The sequence below is a fragment of the Strigops habroptila genome, chromosome 2 (genome assembly GCF_004027225.2).
Source record: "Strigops habroptila isolate Jane chromosome 2, bStrHab1.2.pri, whole genome shotgun sequence".
In the NCBI taxonomy this organism is placed as follows: Eukaryota; Metazoa; Chordata; class Aves; order Psittaciformes; family Psittacidae; genus Strigops; species Strigops habroptila.
The window spans coordinates 14,249,648-14,270,184 of NC_044278.2; the positions used below are offsets into that span (position 1 = coordinate 14,249,648).

At 39.4% G+C, this 20,537-nt stretch overlaps 1 long non-coding RNA gene across 1 annotated transcript; it reads right to left on the minus strand.

Moving 5' to 3' along the window:
* Positions 1-1,452: 1,452 nt before the first annotated feature.
* On the minus strand, positions 1,453-18,799 carry LOC115601600. Its single transcript, XR_003989418.1, has 3 exons — positions 18,758-18,799; positions 16,761-16,848; positions 1,453-1,807 (listed from the first exon to the last, which is right to left on the minus strand). It is a non-coding gene; the product is annotated as an uncharacterized LOC115601600 (long non-coding RNA).
* Between the last annotated feature and the right edge of the window lie 1,738 nt (positions 18,800-20,537).

Below are 20,537 nucleotides of genomic sequence, written 5' to 3' on the forward strand. Positions count from 1 at the left end.
TGGCACTGACAGCCTGGCTCCTTTCCAGTAGAAGGTGTTTCAGAGGCCATGCAGAGGATGAGTAGTCCCACAGCTGCTTATCCGTTGTTCGAATGTGCTGGAGCAGTCTCCACTCTTCCACGGCAATCCCAAGTGCAGGAGAGTGAAGCTGGGGAATGCAATTTGGGTTTTAACCTGTGTTCTGCTTACCAAGTCTCCTCCCCATTCTAGAAGATCTCAGAGGAGCTTTCAGCTGCTGCCTTGTTCTTGTGCATGTTCACTTGCACTGAGTCTTATACCTGCTGTTGCCTCTACAGAGGACCTCTCTCCTTAAACACCTCTGAGAAGCAGACATAAAGTCCTTTACTCCAGCCCTGGAGCGAGCTGGAGTTGTCTGTGAAAGGAGTGTCCTGCATGTCTTTCTGGCTGCCCAGTGATATCATATAGCTTTTAATGCAAATATTAACATGTGTAATATATAGTGTAAAATAGAAAAATGGCCTATAGAGAAACCTGTGGCCACCAGCTTTCGTGGTGAGAATGACCTACTTTATATGTTAATTTATTATTTTCAACCATTATAACTCATCACAGGAGACTGCGTAGTCTCATAGTTCTCCTTTAAGTAGTGAAAAGAAAGTTAATTCATTGCTCTATCTGTGCCAGTTGAATATTCGAGAAGTAAATTGAAGTATTTTTTTCTGTCATGCGAATATGACTCATACATGTTTATCTGTACTCACTATCTTACCAATATTTTTTGTTAAAAAATCTTCCAGGGAAGAAAGAGGAATGTATAAATACAAAGTTTTTAGTAAAATGCTCCTTATTGTAATAAACAATGTATTTGTTTAAAGTTTGAGTGCATGGAAACACACACACACACCCCCCCCAGTTTATTTTATCAGTATCTTCTGCAGTTCACAGTGCAAAATATATCTAAGCTAGTGTGCTAATTTGATTGGTTTTTTCCTTCAGTATTTCTAGCCTTTTCAAGAAGGAACAATGAGGTTATGCCTCTATGGAAAGGTATTAGGATCTGAGATTGTTTATCAGTTTTTGGCTTTTCAAGAATCATGTCATCTGTCTGTTTCTCAGTTTCTTAACTGAAAAGGGGAAAAAGGATCATAATACTACTTTGATAGCTACTAATGAAAATCATAGTATTGTGGCTAAGTATTACTAATTTTTTTGCTGGTAATTCTTTCAGGAGTATTGTTTTTCTTGTTGCTTAAGAATTGTCAGCAGAAGGATTTTACTCAATGTGTTTGTTCAAAATAATTTGCCATATAGAATATGTGAAAAAATACTAACATTTCTTAGTGTGTTTGCTTCTCAGATGTTTGCTTCTCAGACTGTTTCAATTTCCTGCAGGCATGGTAACATGATGTTTTAGTGAAGGGCATTTGGCTGAGTTTATGGATTTGATCCTGCAGCAGTGAGGAGCGGTATATTTAAAATACTAGGACTCCCTTTGAAGAATTTGCTTTATTATACAAATGCTGTATAAAATCTTACATCATGTAGGAACACGGATGTTGCTGATTCTTTTTCAGTGGGGAAAAAACCCAAACCCAAACAACAGGGAAATCACTTCGGTAGTGTAATCAAAAAAAGCAACCAATACATTTTTACTTGTAATTGAAATATATTTGCCAATGTGGCTTCCTCCAGGGTATGTCATAATGGAGACCCCTGCGATCATTTGCGTGGCTGTTGCGTCTCTTGTCAGTATTACCCATGTCATCTATAAAATATTTGAGCAGTCTGTTCTTTTGGGTAGTGTCTTGTGCATTGTAACTCAGAGCTGGTCCTGCAGATGATACTGCTAAAAAAAAAAAAGGTAATAAGATACTGTGCCAGCAGTATTCACTGAGAAAATAAATGTTTCTATTCTCAACTCTGAAATGGCATTTGTAAGAGTTTCTGTCTTCAGCTGTCTTTCAGGCACAAAAAGCCAGCCAGACCTGGCATCTAGTCACATTCGCAGGCCTGGTCTCACTTGAAATGCATCTGTACAGGTGTGTTCTGAAACAGATGAGTTTGTCTGGATGGAGTTTACTGGGAGATTATTTTATATTTTTGGTGTGTACTGCACTGGTATTGATGAGAAAACTTAGGTCTTAATCTGCAGTATATGATAGATCATGTATCAGCCCTACACGTAAACCAGCAGGTTCCTTCTGAAATACGTAGTTCAGCCACAGGCTGCGCTACCTTCACATCAGCACAGGTGCTGCGTGCTTGGGTGCTGGCAGGTAAGTCCTCAGTCACTCGGGGTATTTGCCCCCTACACTCTGTAGTGCACTGTGCGTGTACTGTGAATCATTTTATCAGGGTCTTTGGTGCACCTTTGCTTTATGGAAACCTACTTTTGTGTATGATGAGAGCACTTTTCTGAAGGAAAAAATGTAGAACTGCTTGCAGATATTGGGGGATCTCCCTATGAAACTACTGAAAGTTACTCCATGCAAAAACTAATAGCAGTACTGCATTGTGGAATTTACAGAAGCTTTCCATTTTATTGAAAAGTATTCTCCAACTCTCTCAGCATCATCCCATACAAGCAAAATATTTTCAGCATTGCTGGAGGAACAAATTACCGTGAGTTAAAATGGACTGTAGTTTATAGCACACAGATCCTCGACAGTACTCCATGCATGTGCTTTTATCCCTTGGTAAATGAAAGGTTGTTCAATGAAATTAGGGTAGGCAAACCCTCCTACACCACAGAAAAAGAACACACACAGAGACTACTTTCAGCAGAGTAGCTGACATGCTGTAAAATTACAGCCTAGTTTGCTTCCTGGTAGCTCATTTAGCTATTTCATGTAGCCATTCCCCTATTTGCTCTGTATCGTAATAATTTTCAGTATAGGCTACAAGTCTTACTTATCAAGATTTATGGGCACTGATCTGGCTTACATTTGCATATTAAAGAGTGTTGTATGTTTGGAGTATCTAGGAAGGATGAATCAGGCCACAACAGGGGTGGTACAACACCGTCATTAATCTAAAGAGAATATTACTGCGCTTGGAGGGCCATATGGTCTGCTGGCCACTCTCTTTTTGATGCAGCCCTCCATACGGTTGGCTTTCTGGGCTGCAAGCGCACATTGCTGGGTCACGTTGAGCTTCTTGTCAACCAACACCCCCAAGTGCTTCTCCTCAGGGCTGCTCTCAAACCATTCTCCACCCAGCCTGTGCTTGGGATTGCCCAGACCCAGGTGTAGGAACTTGCACTTCGCTTTGTTGAACTTCATGAGGTTGGCACTGGCCACCTCTCAAGCGTGTCAAAGTCCCTCTGGATGGCATCCCTTCCCTCCAGTGTGTCGACCGCACCACACAGCTTGGTGTTGCTGGCAGACTTGCTGAGGTTGCATCAATCCCACTGTCCATGTTGCCAACAAAGATGTTAAACAACGCTGGTCCCAACACTGACCCCTGAGGGACACCACTCATCACCGATCTCCACTTGGACACCGAGCTGTTCACCGCAACTCTCTGAGTGTGACCATCCAGCCAATTCTCTATCTACCTTATCGTTCTAAAATTAATTGTTCTTGTTTTGTCCTCTGAACCAGTGCTTCAAAGGCAGCTTTTGAAGTGAGTTTGCAAGATATTTTAAATGGAAGATATGTTGCCTGCTCCCTTGCAGCCTGTGATTTCTGTCTTCCTTTCTACACCCCCTCTGCATATGCGCTGTTCACTGTGCAGACAGACTGAATTTCTTCCGGTGCTTTCCCACGAATCTGCTATTATTTGTTATTCTTATTTTTACTGGCTATCTCAGCATCTGCTGAATTCTAGCAGTCTTCCTTCTGAACCTGAGACGTTCAGTTAATCTTTGCACAAAAGAGAAGGTGGAGCCCGTGGTCAAATGCAGCCATCCGCCTGCACAATTCCTACAAGCTCCGGGGGCTAATTTTCTGTTATGCTAACCTGAGGCTTCCTAAACCTTTTTCACTAAAAGATTTGCTGGCTTGTAGAAATGGAAGAGAAGTGATTTTTCAGAAGGTCCCTGTTCAGTGCTGTCTATATATTTTCAGGTCTTTGTACCAGAGAATTTCCAGTTGCAGAACAGGGAGGATTTCTGTGGTAGAAGAAACGAGGCTATGAAAGCAGTAGCAGTTGCGAGACTGCACAAATTACGTATTTTTCTCCTTGCAGCAGCAGAAATAATCTATTGTTGCCCCCATGTTGAATAGCAGCAGATGTTGGGGCTTTACAGTACACCACGTTCTTAGCTGAAAAGACATTAGTTGCACAGACTTTGAAATATCTTCTGTTGGTCTGTTTCTATTCATAAGGTGTAAACAAACCATGCTTACCTTTGACAGGATAAAAACAAGCAATACAGTATTCAGGCAATTTTTTCCAGAAGAAAATCCAGCTCAGATTTCATTGTGTAAGAAAATACGTTTCCTATAAAAAGGTTCTATTTTCTGTTATTTTCCAGTCCTGTCTGCTCCCACACTATTCTCACTTCACAATCACAACCAGTAATGCCCAATACTGGCAGCCAAAAGAAAATAGAAATCAGCAAATACTTTATTTATTGAAAAATGCTATTTCAGAATTGTCAGAATTGATAACCAGTTCAGGCAAAATTTACTGAAAAGTTTCAAATTCCAGGTGGAATGAAAATGCAGCATTTTAGAGTGTAAACAATGCCTTAACAATTTAGCAAATGCTGAAATTAACTGGAATCTTCCATAAACAATGTTATCAGCATTTCTGAAATCTTACTTCAGGTTCCTATAAATTAATGACCGAGGAAACAGAAACTACTATGTGTGGGAATGCTCTCGCCTCTCATTTTTTACTCTCCATTAATGTTAGAACTCTTGAGGGTTGTACTCATTCTTTCTTAATGATATTTTTCCTTTCTGCAGAAACTATGTAGGCATGCATTAAGCCACTATAACCTTGTGATAGCCTTGTAAAGGGGAATTTGAATGAAAATCTTCTATACATTCCTGGACTATGTCTTCAGTGCTTGAGAAACTACTGGGTTTTTGTTTTGTTCCAAGAGACTCCAAATTGCTTTCACTGGAGTATGAGAATAGTTAATGGGTAACTGATACGAGTTAACAGGGAAGAAACCAGCATTTTCCATTGTGTCAAAGGCAATGTTACTATTCCCAGACACATTCTAGTCATAAAAGTCAACCCTTTGTTATCTTACTGTTTAAAAGTGAAAAAAAAAGTTTGCAGACAAGTGCAATAAAGATTTGGAATGAGGACTACACCTTTTAATGAAATGCAACTTGCAAAGCTAAAATTATTGATCTAGTCTGTGGAAATACATGATTTATAAAGGAAAAGAGGTGAAATTGATTAAAAAAATGTTGACCTATCTTTAGGTAGAAGTTTATGAAGGCACAAAGGAAACAGGATGAATCAGAATAGAATAGTCTTCATAACAGTCGCTTTTCTCCGTTTTGGAGAAGACATTCATATAATGTTTCATCCTTGTCTACTCTACTTACTTCCAAATGTATTTTTCTAATATTATCACTTCCAAATTGTTTTCACAGAGTTCCTCTGGGTTGCCTATGAAAGAAAATGGTAGCTTTTCCATTATGCAAGTTTTTCTGTTACATAAGTTGCCATCATTCTCTGGTAATATTTGAGTAAAGGTCTCTGTCACAGGAACCCACTAATTTTACAGAAAATTATGTCCAGGCCAGGGGTAGGACACAGTTGTCCCTACAGCATGCATCCGGTTACTTATCGGATGGATTCTACTCTGTTACTGCCAACAATGCAAGTAAACATACTCATTTTCTATCTATATGGGAAGATAGAGTTTTGCTCAGCGTGACTGTTGTGAGCTTCTCTCTCAATCCTATATAGTCTTGATGAACTTCTGCATTTCTCTTGTGCCTCAAACAGAAGCTCAGATGGCAGAGAACACATTTCAGAAAGAGTATTTTAAGCAGGTTCAATAATCAGGAGTATAAAGCTTTTCTAGTTCCAGTTATATTAAAACGCAGGGAAATAGAGCATGCGTGTCAGAGAGCATTTCTTCATTTCCATGCCTGGGCCTGACCTCATTTCCCTGGGAAGTCCAGGCTTTCAAAAGTAGTGGTGGCTGTTACCCAGCAGCATATTGAAATTGCATCTACTTGAGGTAGAGTTTCAGAATACAGAAGCAGCTGGACCTGACGAGGGCTGGGAGGTGGGGTAGGGAGGGAGATAATCAGGCAATTTTTGTGTCTTCTGTAGCAGCTGTGACAAATGAGTGAGGCTTCATCCTACAGGCCATTTTCACTTTTCTGCTGTGCTACATATCTCCCTCCTAATATTATCATCATTTTTCATACCTTTAAGATTCATCTCACAGGCACAAAGCTTTTGGATCATGGACCTTACATCCATAATTGATTCCTCAACGGGCCATCTGTGACTTCTTTCTTGATAAGGTAGCTAAGAACGTAGAATTCGGTTCCTTGACTTTCATTTTTATTCATGCCACTTTCTAAAAGGGTTTCTGACAATTTCTGCTCATAGATCTCTGTGCTGCATATATTCATTGTACAGCTATATGATGTGATTTTGCTAAGTAATCAGCGGGAGGCAGATCTTTCTTCTACTTTTACCTTGCACATCAGACTAAAACCAAACTACATTGTTTTTCTACACTTGGTTGTGGCCTGTTACCACTTCATCAAAAAGCAACATGCCTACTTTCGTGGGCACTTGCAGACACTATTTTTTATTATGTAAGTATGTAGAAGTCATGGTGGAGACCAGAATACCATGTTGCAGGCACTGAGTGCACACATACGAGAAGCTGATTGCTGCTGTAATGTCAGCCTTCAGACTTTCAGCCTTTATCACCAGCTAAGGACAAGCAATAGGGAATAAAGGCTTGCAGAACCATGAGTTTTCTTCTGGGGAAAACGTGCTTGAAAGTTTTTAAGGCCTTGCTTTTATCCCTAAGAAACACCTCTGGTGCCCAAGGGGCAAGCCTGGAGGGATCTGGCCATGGCAGAGCAGGTCAGACTGCAGGCAGTGCCACCTTCCAGCTTGCAGCTATTCTGCGTGGTGTCACTGTTTCTCCCAGCAGCCACTGCCATAGCCTTCCATAGCGCGACATGTGGCAGAAGTGCAGTGTGTGACCTTCCTTAGATGATCATTTTAACAGTATGGATCATTAGCATGTCTTTAACTTCTCTTATTTCGTATTAATTAAGAAGTTCAGCATTTCACTGGGTTGTCATTAATACCTAGAAATGTTGCATGGATTTACTGAATAATGTATCGAGTGCAATTTCATACACGAGGGAGGAAAGGTTATTTCTTTGCTCCATAGAAAGAGGATCTTGACTTTTTTTTTTTCCTGTGGCCATTTTATGTTTCATACTTTGTGCTCTTCTCAGAGAAAATTAAATGATCTATTGCAAATACCATTTCCTGAGTGCCTTTTGGGGTTTTGTTTTGGGATGGATTTTTTTGTGGCATGCAGGAAGAAAAATTTGATAGCAGGTAATACAGGCTTCCGGGATGCAAAACTGTAGTAAGTGCTAATCTCAGTTCATAATAGGATCACTCCATCTACCCAAAATCTGAAAAGTATAGAAAACAGGGAGAAGTGTCCAACAGGGTTGTGTAACTAGTAACATCCGCAAGCTCTCACTTACTCTCTGACTTTATCCTATCTGCCTTTTCATATATTATTAGCAGCAAATCTGTGACAGGGGGGAAAAAAAAGGTGTCTTGCAGGAGTTCTAGTTTACAGACATCTGAAGGACAGAGGTAGAATGGTTTAAACATCAGCTCTTGCTCAGGGTTGTGCTTCAGGGTACAATCACAGAATCATAGAATGGTTTGGGTTGGAAAGGACCTTAAGATCATTTAGTTCCAACCCTCTGCCATGGGCAGGGACACCTCCTGCTAGACCGTGTCACCCAAGGCCCTGTCCAACCTGGCCTTGAACACTGCCAGGGATGGAGTATTCACCACTTCTTTGCGCAACCCATTCCAGCACCTCACCACCCTCACAGTAAAGAACTTCTTCCTTATATCTAACCTGAACTTCCCCCATTGAAGTTTGAACCCATCACCCCTTGTCCTGTCGCTACAGTCCCTAAGGAAGAGTCCCTCCCCAGCATCCTTGTAGGCCCCCTTCAGGCACTGGAAGCTGCTCTGAGGTCTCCACGCAGCTTCTCTTCTCCAGGCTGAACAGCCCCAACTTTCTCAGCCTGTCTTCATAGGGGAGGTGCTCCAGCCCCTGATCATCCTCATGGCCCTCCTCTGGGCTTGCTCCAACAGCTCCATGTCCTTCTTACGTTGGAGACACCAGAACTGTACAATCAAACCCTTTAATTGCACTGGAAATATTTTCAGATACTCTGTCTCTTAAAAGAAGAGGCTAAGAAACCTGTCTTAGTTCCACATTTCATGATCTTTCTGCTGTTTGCCATTGTAAGCAATGCTGTTAGATTTTATTAGATACTTTTACAGAACAGGAAAAAACTCCAAACAGTGTGATAAATTTTCCATCCAGATGCTCAGCCCATTCAAAAGGAAGGTGATAAGACAATACTAACAGGCCTTAGGGGATTAATAAAGTTCTTTCATAAAATGAAATTTGGAATTAGGGCATTTGAATTAGCTCTATAGTAAGATCAAGGAACCCTGTTCAGTTAACTTCCGTTTTGAAGTACACATCTTTGAGCGTTTGATTTTTGAGGCTGTTTCAAAGTGGACCTGTGTTACGCCTTGTAAAGTTATGCTCAGAATATATACAGTTATACCCAGTCATTGTAAGTGTAATTCAGAGTAGCTGAAATAACCGTAGCCCATGTCAGAAGAAAATTTACTTAAAGTTATTCTTAATAAAGTTATTAAAGTTATTATTAATAAAGTTATTAACCCAGTGTTTAACCAAATTCAGACAAAATGCAAATCATTTATGCAGTTGAAGATAGAGCATAGCAAGTTTGTGGTAATTGTGATATTCTGCCTCATGCAAAACTATTGGAAGAGCTGATTTTGAAAGATTATGTTTGTATCTTTACTGATATGTAAAGATTGGTACTGTGAGGCTGATGCCGATGCTGATTTTTGTTATCAGTATATACAGAAAGGCCCCTTCCATCCTCAAAGAGCATCTCTTTACTGGTCCAGGAATGGGGGCATCTTGCTGATGCGGCTGCCTTCTGCTCTTCTCTTGTAAGCAAGAATGTCACAGTCCTCTGTTGGCATAGCCACCAGACCCACATCCAGCAGCTGCCTTGTAAAACACCTTTCACTACGTAGAGGCTAAAGACAAAGGTAGCTTGAGAAAACATGCAAAATGAACAAGGGGTGTAACTGGAAAGGATTTTCCATCTTGTTTGGAGACCCCCTTTTTAAAAGTCTTTGTAATATACTCTTGAAAGGATGGAGAAAAACACACTTTCATTGATTTCTGTCTCTGCTGCTGAATACAGTTTCCATTTTATGACAGTAAAGAACTATGTTCATAAAATTGACTTCCCACAAAAACAATTCTGCAATAGGTTTAGGTTATGGGGAAGGGAAAGGGTGTACAAAGCTCAAGCTGATTTTGTGAAATGAACTCCACTGAATGTATTTTGTCTCTTTTTGAAAAACAAAAAATCCACACCAAAATGCAGCTAATCTATACTGCATTAAAACATATATTTCCTCACTCTCACATACAAGTGGCAGTTTCTCTCTCACTTTCCAGAAGATGTTTAATAGTGCAGAAAAACAACAAGATCTCCTGTTATGAAGACTTCATTATTACGCTTTACAGTTATGGTACCAGTGCACCACAAAACAGTATCATCATTAACAACTAAACTGGTGTCAGCAGCATAAAAATGAATGAAGAACACACTGATGCAGAATACATTTGTTTTGTGTTTATTACCTTACTAATTTATAAAACCATTAAAACGGTTGTAGATGTCTTTGTTAATATGTGAACTCACAAGGTGATTCTGTACTAACAACAGCAAATACAAATGAATATAATGAAATTAATAACCAGAATGAGGAAAACAGCTTTTAAAATCTGGGATGATATATCTTCCCAGTCGTAAATAAGTAATTAAAGAGAAAACCTGACTATTCTTACTTGTGCGTTTTATTTCTGTTAATTGTGGCACAAATTAAACATAGTGTAAGGAGTAATGGATAATTATTCGAAGGCAATTAAAGATTCTGAAGGCTGTATGGTAATTATGATTATTTTCTTTGGAAAATGAGAGTGCCATTTATTTCTAATGTATGCTATGTAATTAAGTCCATATGTGATTATCTTTCTCTTACCATCCACTTCCCATGGGAATTGTTTTTTCAAATGTCTAACGAGAGAATGCACTTGCCTGCAGTGGGACACTCCTGTACATAAAGAATTTCTTAGGTTTTGTTCAGCATGACTTCCTAGTTGATTTTTACTTCATGACTTTTGACATTGCCTACCTCGTGTTAGACACATGGCACAGTCACTTCTGTGACTTCTTCTTGTGTCAGCGCCTCTATTCCTCTCTGAATTCTCCATAATTTAGGATATCCCTCAGCTTTTGTAGAGCTGTTCTGTTGTGCATCTACTCATGGCTCCATAAAGCTGGGCTCCATTAAGTCTTCCTTGTGAAGAGATTGAAAGACTGCTGTGCAAACCCTCCAAGCCTGTGTTCTGAGCTGCTTCTGTAGCCAGATAAGCAGAGAGGCAAGAGAAGCTACAGGAAGTGAAGAAAATTGCCTTTCAAAATAAGGCTTGATGTTTCAGCTGATAAAGAACTTGAACGCTGCCCTCTACACATGTTAGTTTTCCCCTTCTCTTCAGGTCTTTCCAGCCTAGTCCTTTCCTAGCTTATAGAAGGAGATCTGTTGTGTGCAAAATGAAGTAGAGCTTGACTTCAGAAGGAGGTCAGTATGGTGTGTGCTCTGAGGCCCGTAGAAATCTGTCTTCGAAATGCACTCATTGTTTCAGCACGCTTTGGCTTGCACTGTACCATTTTATCACTCATTGAAACCTTTTATGTGGTCAGCGCAGAGGATGACTCTTAACACTGCACTGGCTTTTCTTGTGGCTCTTAACGCAGCTGCAAAAGGGATGGCCTGATGATAAAGAGGTTCTCTCCCAGTTGCGCATGGCTCAGCCATTAGCAACAGGTTGATCCCATGCGAAGTCCCATCGGGTAAGTGTACTACCTGGGAAGCTACACGGGTAGTGCTTTCCAAAGGTGTCAGAAAAGCAGCAGGAAATGTAGCATCCAGCTGCGTTGCCCTGGAGGAAACCAGTAGGGTAAAAGGAAGATTATCCTCTGGGTGTGCTATGAGGACATACATATATATGTGCAGTGGGCAGGCGCAGCTGTTGCAGCTCTTTGTGTTGGTGGGCAGGAGCCATGCAGCCAGGTGCGGGGTTTATGTTTGGAAGAAGGTAATGACCTGGAAACAGGGGGTAGAAGCAGATTATGGGCGTTTCATGGCTTGTTGAGGTTCTCTTTTCTAGACAACAAATACGAAGCCATAAACCACAGGAATAAAGATGACTGGACAAGTTAAATTAATGCCGCGTTCCACGATTTACTGTATTCTTAATGTTGATTGTATTTTACTTATTACTCTTAATGTCTATAGCTTCCTGAAGTGGGACCTTCTGCTTAATAGTTCTGAAATGCCACACATGGCCAGATAGCAGTGCTGCTAATAAAGTCCATAGCATACTTTTTCTCTATGAAATGTACTATAACATGAATGTTTAACAGCTAAAAACAAGAGGTTTATCGTCCCGAGTGTTTAAACAATATTGAAATAAAATGCAAGGCTGTGCAGTATTTGTGCACCCTATACTAATATCCTAAATCACTTACTAAATGGCTATATACTGCTTTATTTACATATCTGTTAAATACTGCTAAACATCTGCAGAAACAAAATTGCTTGTTAGTACTACTGATGCGTATATATTTAACCAGATTTCTGGATTTCATCACATGAAGGTACTTTGAAAATAGAATTTGACACATGTAAAATTGATTTGAAACAAAAATTAGCTTCCTAAAGCAGTTAAATATGAACATAAAGAGTGTTGGTTTTATCCTTATTTGTTCAGGATCTGAACAGCTTGTCCTCAAAATACACGCACCTACATTTAACTCATTGCCTGGTGTATCACATCAAAGTTCAGCATTTTAAAGTTATTTGTCAGTTTGTATGCCAACCTTTTCCAATTTGGGCACATATAATTAAGTAAGTAAATCAATATTTAAGCTCCTAAACAAAACTGAACTCGGCCTCATAGAGCTGCAGAGAGTTAGTGGCTCCCTTCAGAATTTGATGGTCTCAGCAATTCTTGATAATCACGCTCTCCTTGTTTGGATGCCTGAAGTCAGTTACTTTATATATACTGATTCAGAAATAGGAAATGATGATTTGCCACAATGAGATTCTCAGTGAAGCTGGATTAATCAAGGACTAAATAGATTACCACTGTAAAAGGAAATTGCCTTTTTTTTTTCCCCCCAAACATCTGAGGAGGAAATTTTAGCTAGCTTGCTCGAAAACTCTTCTTTAATCAGCTTGAATATTATCAGCAAAACGTAAGAAAAAGTAATAATTCTCTCTATTCTGATCTATAGATTCAGGTCAGTCTTGTCTCAGCCAGTGTTTTACAGGAGAAAATATCTATGTTTGAATGGCATGCATTGTACAACTAACTGCATTTTAATAATGAGCTTAAATGGAATCTAAGAAATAATCATTCATAAATGAAAGCTGAGGAAGAATGATAAAGAATATGTCTTGCCTTAAAATTAACAATAGTGCCAATTTTTGTCATTTCATCCCCAGTTAATCCATTCCATGATTAAATCCGTATCATGCACAAAAGGCACCAAAAGATGCATATCCTTGTGAACTTGTTATTTGTCCCACTGGCACAAGAAAATGGATTTTGCAATTGATTGTGTCAGTTAAGTATAGCATATATTAATTGTGCTGCCTACCAGGGGGAGCTCGTGGGGTTCCTCTGGAAAAGAGACAACCTCCTGAGGTCTTCATTACTTCTGATTGCATGCTTGCTTTTCAGGTTGTAGCATTGCAGCTTTGCGTTGCAATGCCAATAAGAAATAAGGCAAGGTGGAAAAATATTCCCGATCCTACAAGCCACATAGCATTGTTCATGTGGCGATGAGCCAGCCGCACATGCCGCATGAACGGCAGATCACAGAAAGAAAAGAGTTCCTGGAAAACTTGCCAATGCTCTTCAGGGATCTTTCAGCTCTAATGTGGAGCTGAGCCAGGACAAGAAAGCAGCAAATGTAGCTGTAAGAGTTATGATGGCACCCACACTGCTCATCAGCTACAGGTTGGCCTCCTGAGTGTAGGGGAATAAGAAGGCAGCTCTTTCCATTTATTCAAAGGTACCACTTCTTGAAATTCACAAAGGCTGTATAAAGTGAGTAGGAATGCCTCTTTATTACTGCATCAGAAAAAACATGAAATAATCCTGGTGATTAATCAAAAACCATAGAATCATAGAGTCATAGAATGGTTAGGGTTGGAAAGGACCTTAAGATCATCTAGTTCCAACTCCCCTGCTGTGGGCAGGGGCACCTCCCACTAGACCATGCTGCATATTTTACAAGTTCCTTTCCAAGGTGCAAAGTCTATTTGAAGTTGTGCAGGTGTAGCTGTTCAGGTCATGTACGTAGCGTAACATACATTTTCCAAGGAAAATTGTGTAAAAATGTTACATCAGTGATCATGAAAGTTTGCCACTGTTTTATCGTACAATACATGAAACCCTCCTCTAATTGCTTAAAGGGAATAATACCCTCATGTTTATTTTAATAGTTTCTAAGCCAGTGAGCAAGAACCTTATACTGTAGTCTATGGATATACAAGCTTATTACTGGCAACGATCCTGTCAGGACAAATGAAGTGTTTGCTCTTAAAACTAAGCTGGATAGCCTTTGTCTAGCTTGAAAGCCACTCCTGCACACAATGAAATCCATTTCTTTTTTGATAATCTTTAGGTGAAGGTAGACAACAGGCTATTATTTTCAGCCTATTCTATTCAGCAAAAGGACTGGTATATCTTACATGATTCAATCTTGCTATGATGAAAGGAAGACCAGTCTTGCAAAACGTTGGTCACATTGTGCTGAAAAATAATATCTTTCTGTTCACTGATTATTTGCTATCCCTGATTCCACATCAAATTCATGTTCTTTCCAAGAATCAGCACTTCATGCTTGAAGTCACATTTGAAAATAATCTGCTTTTTTCTTTTTCATAAATTACAGCAAATTGTCTGAATTGTGTATATTGTTAGCTCTCCATTTTAGGAGTGATGATAGAAAGGAATAATAGGTCACTGGCTTTGACTGTGTCCTTTTGTCTTACATAGTCAGAAATAAGTGTAAAATATACTGAATTTGGTATATGGAGGCAGATGGGTTCCCAGTTGCTTCTCCTACTGCCTCAGAACAAAGCAGAGGGAAAGAAATACCGAGTTACAGACTTGCATGAGAAAGGGGAAGCGGTTTTCCTCCAGGGTTGGTATGGCATAATGTTTGCTTTAGGCAGATGAAGTACTTGAAACTGCTTCCGAGCTGGACTTTACAAATGTACTCAGGTGCTTTTTTGGCTGATAGGAAGGTAATTATATTCTTAAACATTTGCTGAATTTGGGGTTATGAGTATGATCTCTCACTTTTAATATCATTGCTAACAGGCAAAAAGGAGAAACTTTGTTTTGGGAGGAAAGGGTGGCCTGGAGTCATTAAATATCTCTGAGTTTGTTTAATCTGTTCAGCTCCTTTACCTAAACTGAGTGCGAGTGCTCCAGCAGTGGAACTGGGTGTCTGAACTGCACAGTCAGTTCGCTCCTGAGGGGTTCCTGTGGAGATGCAGCCACCTTCTGAATTTAGATAAAGATGCAGGAATGTGAAAAGATGAAGGCATCATTAGAAGGCTGAAAAGCTGTAAAATGTTCCATTGTTTAAGCAAGGACTTTCCTTAGTACTTAGTAAGTACTAAATATAATGTTTCACATTATAATTCAGTTCAGAAACATTATCTTTCATCTGATCACATATTTATAGATGTTGGGGATTTTTTGCCTTGCAGGTGATGTTCCTAATCACTGCAGGCGATTTTCCTAATCGCAGAATAAGTTTTCAACATCTACAGTAGCTCTAATAGGCTCCCCTCTCCCATCTTTTACTCTTTGAATTTCTTCTCAAAGTAATTTTTTCTTCTCTTTTCTTCTTTCACAATTTTGCAGAAACATTTGAGTAATTTGTCCCTGCATGCAGTCTAACAAAACATCTACAAAATGTTATTACCTGCAATGATACACTAATAATCACATTTACTTTACACATTTTAAACAGCAATACATTATGTGATTATATTTTTTAAAAGGGGGGTGTGTGTATGTGTAACTTATCAGCACAAATTATACGGTATTATTATTGTTCTCCAAGCAGGCAACAGTCCATCAAGTGTGATGTTAGCCTACATTTAATGTTATCCAGGGCAAAGAGAAAGCTGAGGCTGGCATTTTTAAGAAGATAACATGGTTGTCATGTTCTGGTGCTGGCGCCACAGAAAAGCTACCACAGATTTTTTTTCTGCTCCTTTATTGGCTAAAGCCATGAGAAGGGTAATTAATTCCTCATCTGTTATATCATGGGTGGTTGGCTAACTGCCCTTTTCTGAAACCGTGCTGAAGGGGAGATGGCCTTATTACCATGATGAAAAACGGTGTGTGTTGTTTTTTCTTTTTAAATTCTTCAAAACCCAACTTCATTCAATAAGGAAAACAGTGGGGTTTTTTTTCTTTTAAACCTCTTCACTCTGCATATGCCGCATATCTCTTGCCTTGAAGCTTGTGTGAGTTGGCTGAAAAGAAAGCTGAAAATTCCTGTAAGCTCTGTTTTCTTTCTCACTGCCAATCTTGCAGCTAAGTAGGTTCTGCCTACTGCCTGCCTGCACAATACTTACTGTGTTCAGAAAAGAGAATGACATACAGGGTCTTTTCTCCCTCTTGTACATGTTACTGCTGTAACCCTTCTATCAGGGCTTGGTTAAGGTTTAAAGAGTTTAATACTGAAAACACTGATTGAAGTTACCAGTGGGAAACCAGGAAAAGATATACCAAACTTTTCTAGTGCTTGGGATTTAATTTTCTCTGTTTGGAACCATGAGTCAAATAACCAACAAGCCATACTTTTATAAAGGGAAGAAAAAAAAATTGTGCAAGGCAAATAAATTAACAATTAGTATTTCTAAAGATTAATTAAAACAATTATATGATGTTTCCTTTGGTGACCAGCTAGTTTTTGTTGGATTTCTGCAGTAACATGCAGTTCAAAGATTTTTAAGACTTGCTGGGTGCCAGGGTCTGGCTGGTTTCTGTTAACCCCACTTCACTGACTGCTCCCATCACCTGCTTCTATCTCTGCTGCCCACACCTTGCAGGGGTCCTCTGCTAGACGTTTTTTGCGTGCCATGCTTACTCTGTCAGCATCTCCGTGTTCATCCCTTGTTCTGTTAGTCATCTTCATTAGCTCTTCGTTGTGCTGCTCCTGGTGCCTTGGCCATACCAGTTAACTGAGAGAGGTTTGCTGACAGCTATCCCATGTCGGCTCTTGGAAGAGAGCGTGCAAGGGCGAGGTGTGTATAGTCTTTTTGCTCATAGAAGACTTTTAAATGTCTCATTCTGTCTGGCACACACACGAGATGCATATGCAAAGCTTTGCGTCTTGCACCCCCCCATAGCCTTTAGAATGGTGACGTGTTACCTGTTTAAGGTGAAAGCATCCACTCACTTCAGGCATAACTGATTGTTTTGGCTTTGAACACCAGTTCAAGTACATACTTCTCTTCATTCTGCATGTAACAAGAGAGATGAAGTTTGAGAGGTCACCTGTTTGCGAGGCAAAGAGTACACAGTTGATGTTATTCCAGTATTTTTATACTTGAAAGCATGTTACAAATCCATCACATCTTCCCAGCTTAAATGCTATAGCAACCTGGGGTAGTATAAGGTGTCCCTGCCTGTGGCAGTGGGGTTGGAACTAGATGATCTTTAAGGTCACTTTGAATGCAAACCATTCTATGATTCTGTGATTCTGCAACACAGTATGGTTAATTGTGCTCAATCTTAAAAATTTACTCCTGAATTCTTGCATTTTGTACATTGGACATAAAATTTCTTTTCGTTGCAGAACATGTGCCATTCTGTGTCTTTAATGAGTTTTCCTTACTGGGGTGTCCAACCCAGTGAAGTGGAGAGTTTGTGGCATGTCAAAGCTCCTAAGGCAAAGACACAGATTTAGTATGTAGAATCCAATTATTTTTTTTGGACAGGAGAAAGCCAGTTGTAAACCAAAATTAATTTCACTGCTTTCCAGTGTTAGAATTTTTATTAAGCGTCATTTGACCTTTACCATCTGTACATCTGAGATTTGCTTTAGTTTGACCGCAACCATATATTAAAGACTTTTCTCTTTAAGGTATTGATAGATACATAAAATGAAAGGCCAGATTTTTCTCCTGGGAATGTCATCTGTAGTAGATCTCCTCTTAAAGTATTTGTTTGGCATTTCATAGATTTTAAGGGCAGGCAGGAGCATGCTGATTATTAACTCTAACTTCCTGCATTAGCTACGCTAAGTACCTCATCCAATTAATTTATGCTGCAAGACCCCAGCTTGCATTTAAAGCTACAGATACAAGTTTCTAATGACACTCATCTTGACTTAGACATTTTAGGTAACAGAAAATCCACTGAGTAAGTAGGTTTGGTTAGTTGTGCCAATGTGTGTTACTGCACTTGGCATTAAAATGTGCAGGGTCTTATGAGTCTTGTTTGTTTGTTTTGCCTTTTCTTTCCTAGTTTAAGAACCTGTATTCATTGGTACGTTAAAACATACTTACTGGCTTCAAAGTTCAGCACTAGTTGGCATGCAGTTAAAAAAGTTCATGGTAGTTGTTTTGGAGATTATTATCTTACAGTCAGACACAAACTGAAGTACAATTAGTTTTCCCCAAGCAAGCAAGCAAGCAAGCAAACTTTCATATCTCTCGGAGCTATAAAAAACACACACAGTGTGTACACATCTATAGCATATCTTTCTTTTTCTTCTTCTCTTTTTTTTTCTCATGAATGTTCCCACTTCCCCACTCCTTTTAATCTTTCTCTGTCAGTTTAGTGAAAACTCGAAGAGAAAGAGTAAGAGTGACTGTAGAAATACTTGTGCAAAATACTTGTCTTGTTCACATTGGACAAATACACAGACTAGTTTTGCATTGGAAAAATAAGAAAATTTAACATGCAAGTTCATTTCACACGTCTGATGCAGCTGCAGGTTGGGTGAGTGTTACAAGGGAGAATTTTCTGTTACAATATGTTGTCTCTCCTACCTCTAAGCAGGTATTGGCTCATCCCTTTTAGACATTTTACATATCTACTAAAGGAGAAAAAAAGCAGGGAAATCTTGGTACAAAAGGTGAAGTACTGATATAGTAGGATATTTTTTAAACTAACATAATTGTCATGATTTGTGCCCATCTGGCAACTAAGCACCACGCAGCCACTCACTCACTTCCCCCACTCCCCAGTGGGATGGGGAGAAGAATTGGGTAAAACCCATGGGCTGAGATAAGAACAGTTTAATAATTGAAGTATAATAATAATTATAATAATAATGATAATATAATAATGGAAATAAAGACAGAGAGAGAGCAAGGAATAAACTTTACCTCCCAAAAAACCCAAGTGATGCACAGTACTCACCACCTGCTGACCAATACTCAGCCTGACCTGAGCAGCGATCAGTCCCTTCCAGGTAACTCCCCCCAGTTTATGTACTGGGCATGACGTGCTGTGGTATGGAATGCCCCTTTGGCTAGTTTGGGTCAGGTGTCCTGTCTCTGCTCCCTCCTGGCTTCTTGTGCCCCTCCTCACTGGCAGAGCATGAGACTGAAAAGTCCTTGATGAGGGTAAGTGCTATCTTCACAACAACTAAACCATTGGTGTGTTATCAGCATTGTTCTCAGAGTAAAGCCAAAACACAGCACTGCACCAGCTACTGGGGAGAAAATTACTCTATCCCAGCCAAAACCAGGATAATAATGCAAAGGAAAAACAGAACAGTGAATAAATTGAAATTTGGCAATCATAACCCAGTATCAGAACAATGGGTAATGACACTGCTCTTCTACATCCTGATTTAGGAGTCACAAGATCAGTTCCATTGAGAGAAAGTTGATCCTTAAGTCTAATCTAGGCTTTACTCAGGCAAAATTTCATCATTAGCTTTTCTTAAGGGTTTTACTTGTACCGACATTCCTTTATTGAAGTAGGATTTAAAAGTGTTTCAAGTTCAGGTAAAATTACAGTAGACAATATTCTTACTGGAAGGTATTCATCCAGCAGTTCTGTATTCTAAAGAAATCTTGGAGGAAAGCTATACAACCACACTTTCTTTTACTCATCATTTATGGTAGTAGTCTCAGTTAATCGAATAGTGGCGTAATCAAGCAAATCAGTGCTCTTTTTCCATGCTAATAATCTGGGTAACTTGGTGACAAAAACATTCAAGTGAGACAATCAGAATACTTTCCACAGTTACGTGCTTTTACCCTCTGTTGACCTTATGTCAGTATGTTAGCTGTAACAGTAGTATTTATACTGAATGAAGTTCACCTGAGTGGTATCACTACATGGTGATTAATAAGTCAGTTTGGGCACTTGTAACTACAGTGGATCATGAACATATCGCTAGAAGTACTGCAAACATTAAAGAACAGATCTGAGAGAAGTAGAGAAAAATCCATCATCTGGTTATGTTGGTGGTAAGGTGGTGCAAGCTGCATCTTGCAGAGATGCCATGTTTCAGCACAGGATTTAAAAGACAAGAAGTGGACAGTACTTACAACACATTTCTTTCTGACAGTTACCAGCAGGTCCCTTTTGGCTTGTAAATCCCATTTAACAGCGATTCATTCCATGTGGTGTTGTCTCGCGTGCTGGATCAGCTGCCGCCTGTTCTGTTCCAGTGCCGTAAGCGTCATGTCATAACATATGACTGATGCCATAAGCAAAGAAGTCTCAAACTCCCAGCAGGACTTCTTTTTGGAAACAAATGTGTCAGCTGGGTTCTGGTAATCTGATGTTGCCTTGTGTATTTTCTAACATTCTATTTTTTTTACATCTATATCTCTATGTATATATTTTTTTTTATATATATATTCAGTGACTGTTTTAACAGTAGTTTTTATCTTATCAATTACTCACACTTTTCCTTTTAGCATTTGTCTACAGGTTAGCAATTTATCTTCTCCTGTATCAATGATACACTTTTATTTAGTTTTCTTATGTTCCATATCTATTTCTTCCTGTCTTTGATGCGTTACCGTGAATCTCTCAGTAAGATCTCATGTTTGACATCTTTCTGTGCCAGAAATCCTCACTCTATTTCTTACACTGGTATGAACCTTAGTAAGTTTTCTTCTCTTCGTGCTGAAGAGAGTTTTCTTTTGTGTTTGTTGAGTGCCCAGTGCAATGAGGCAGC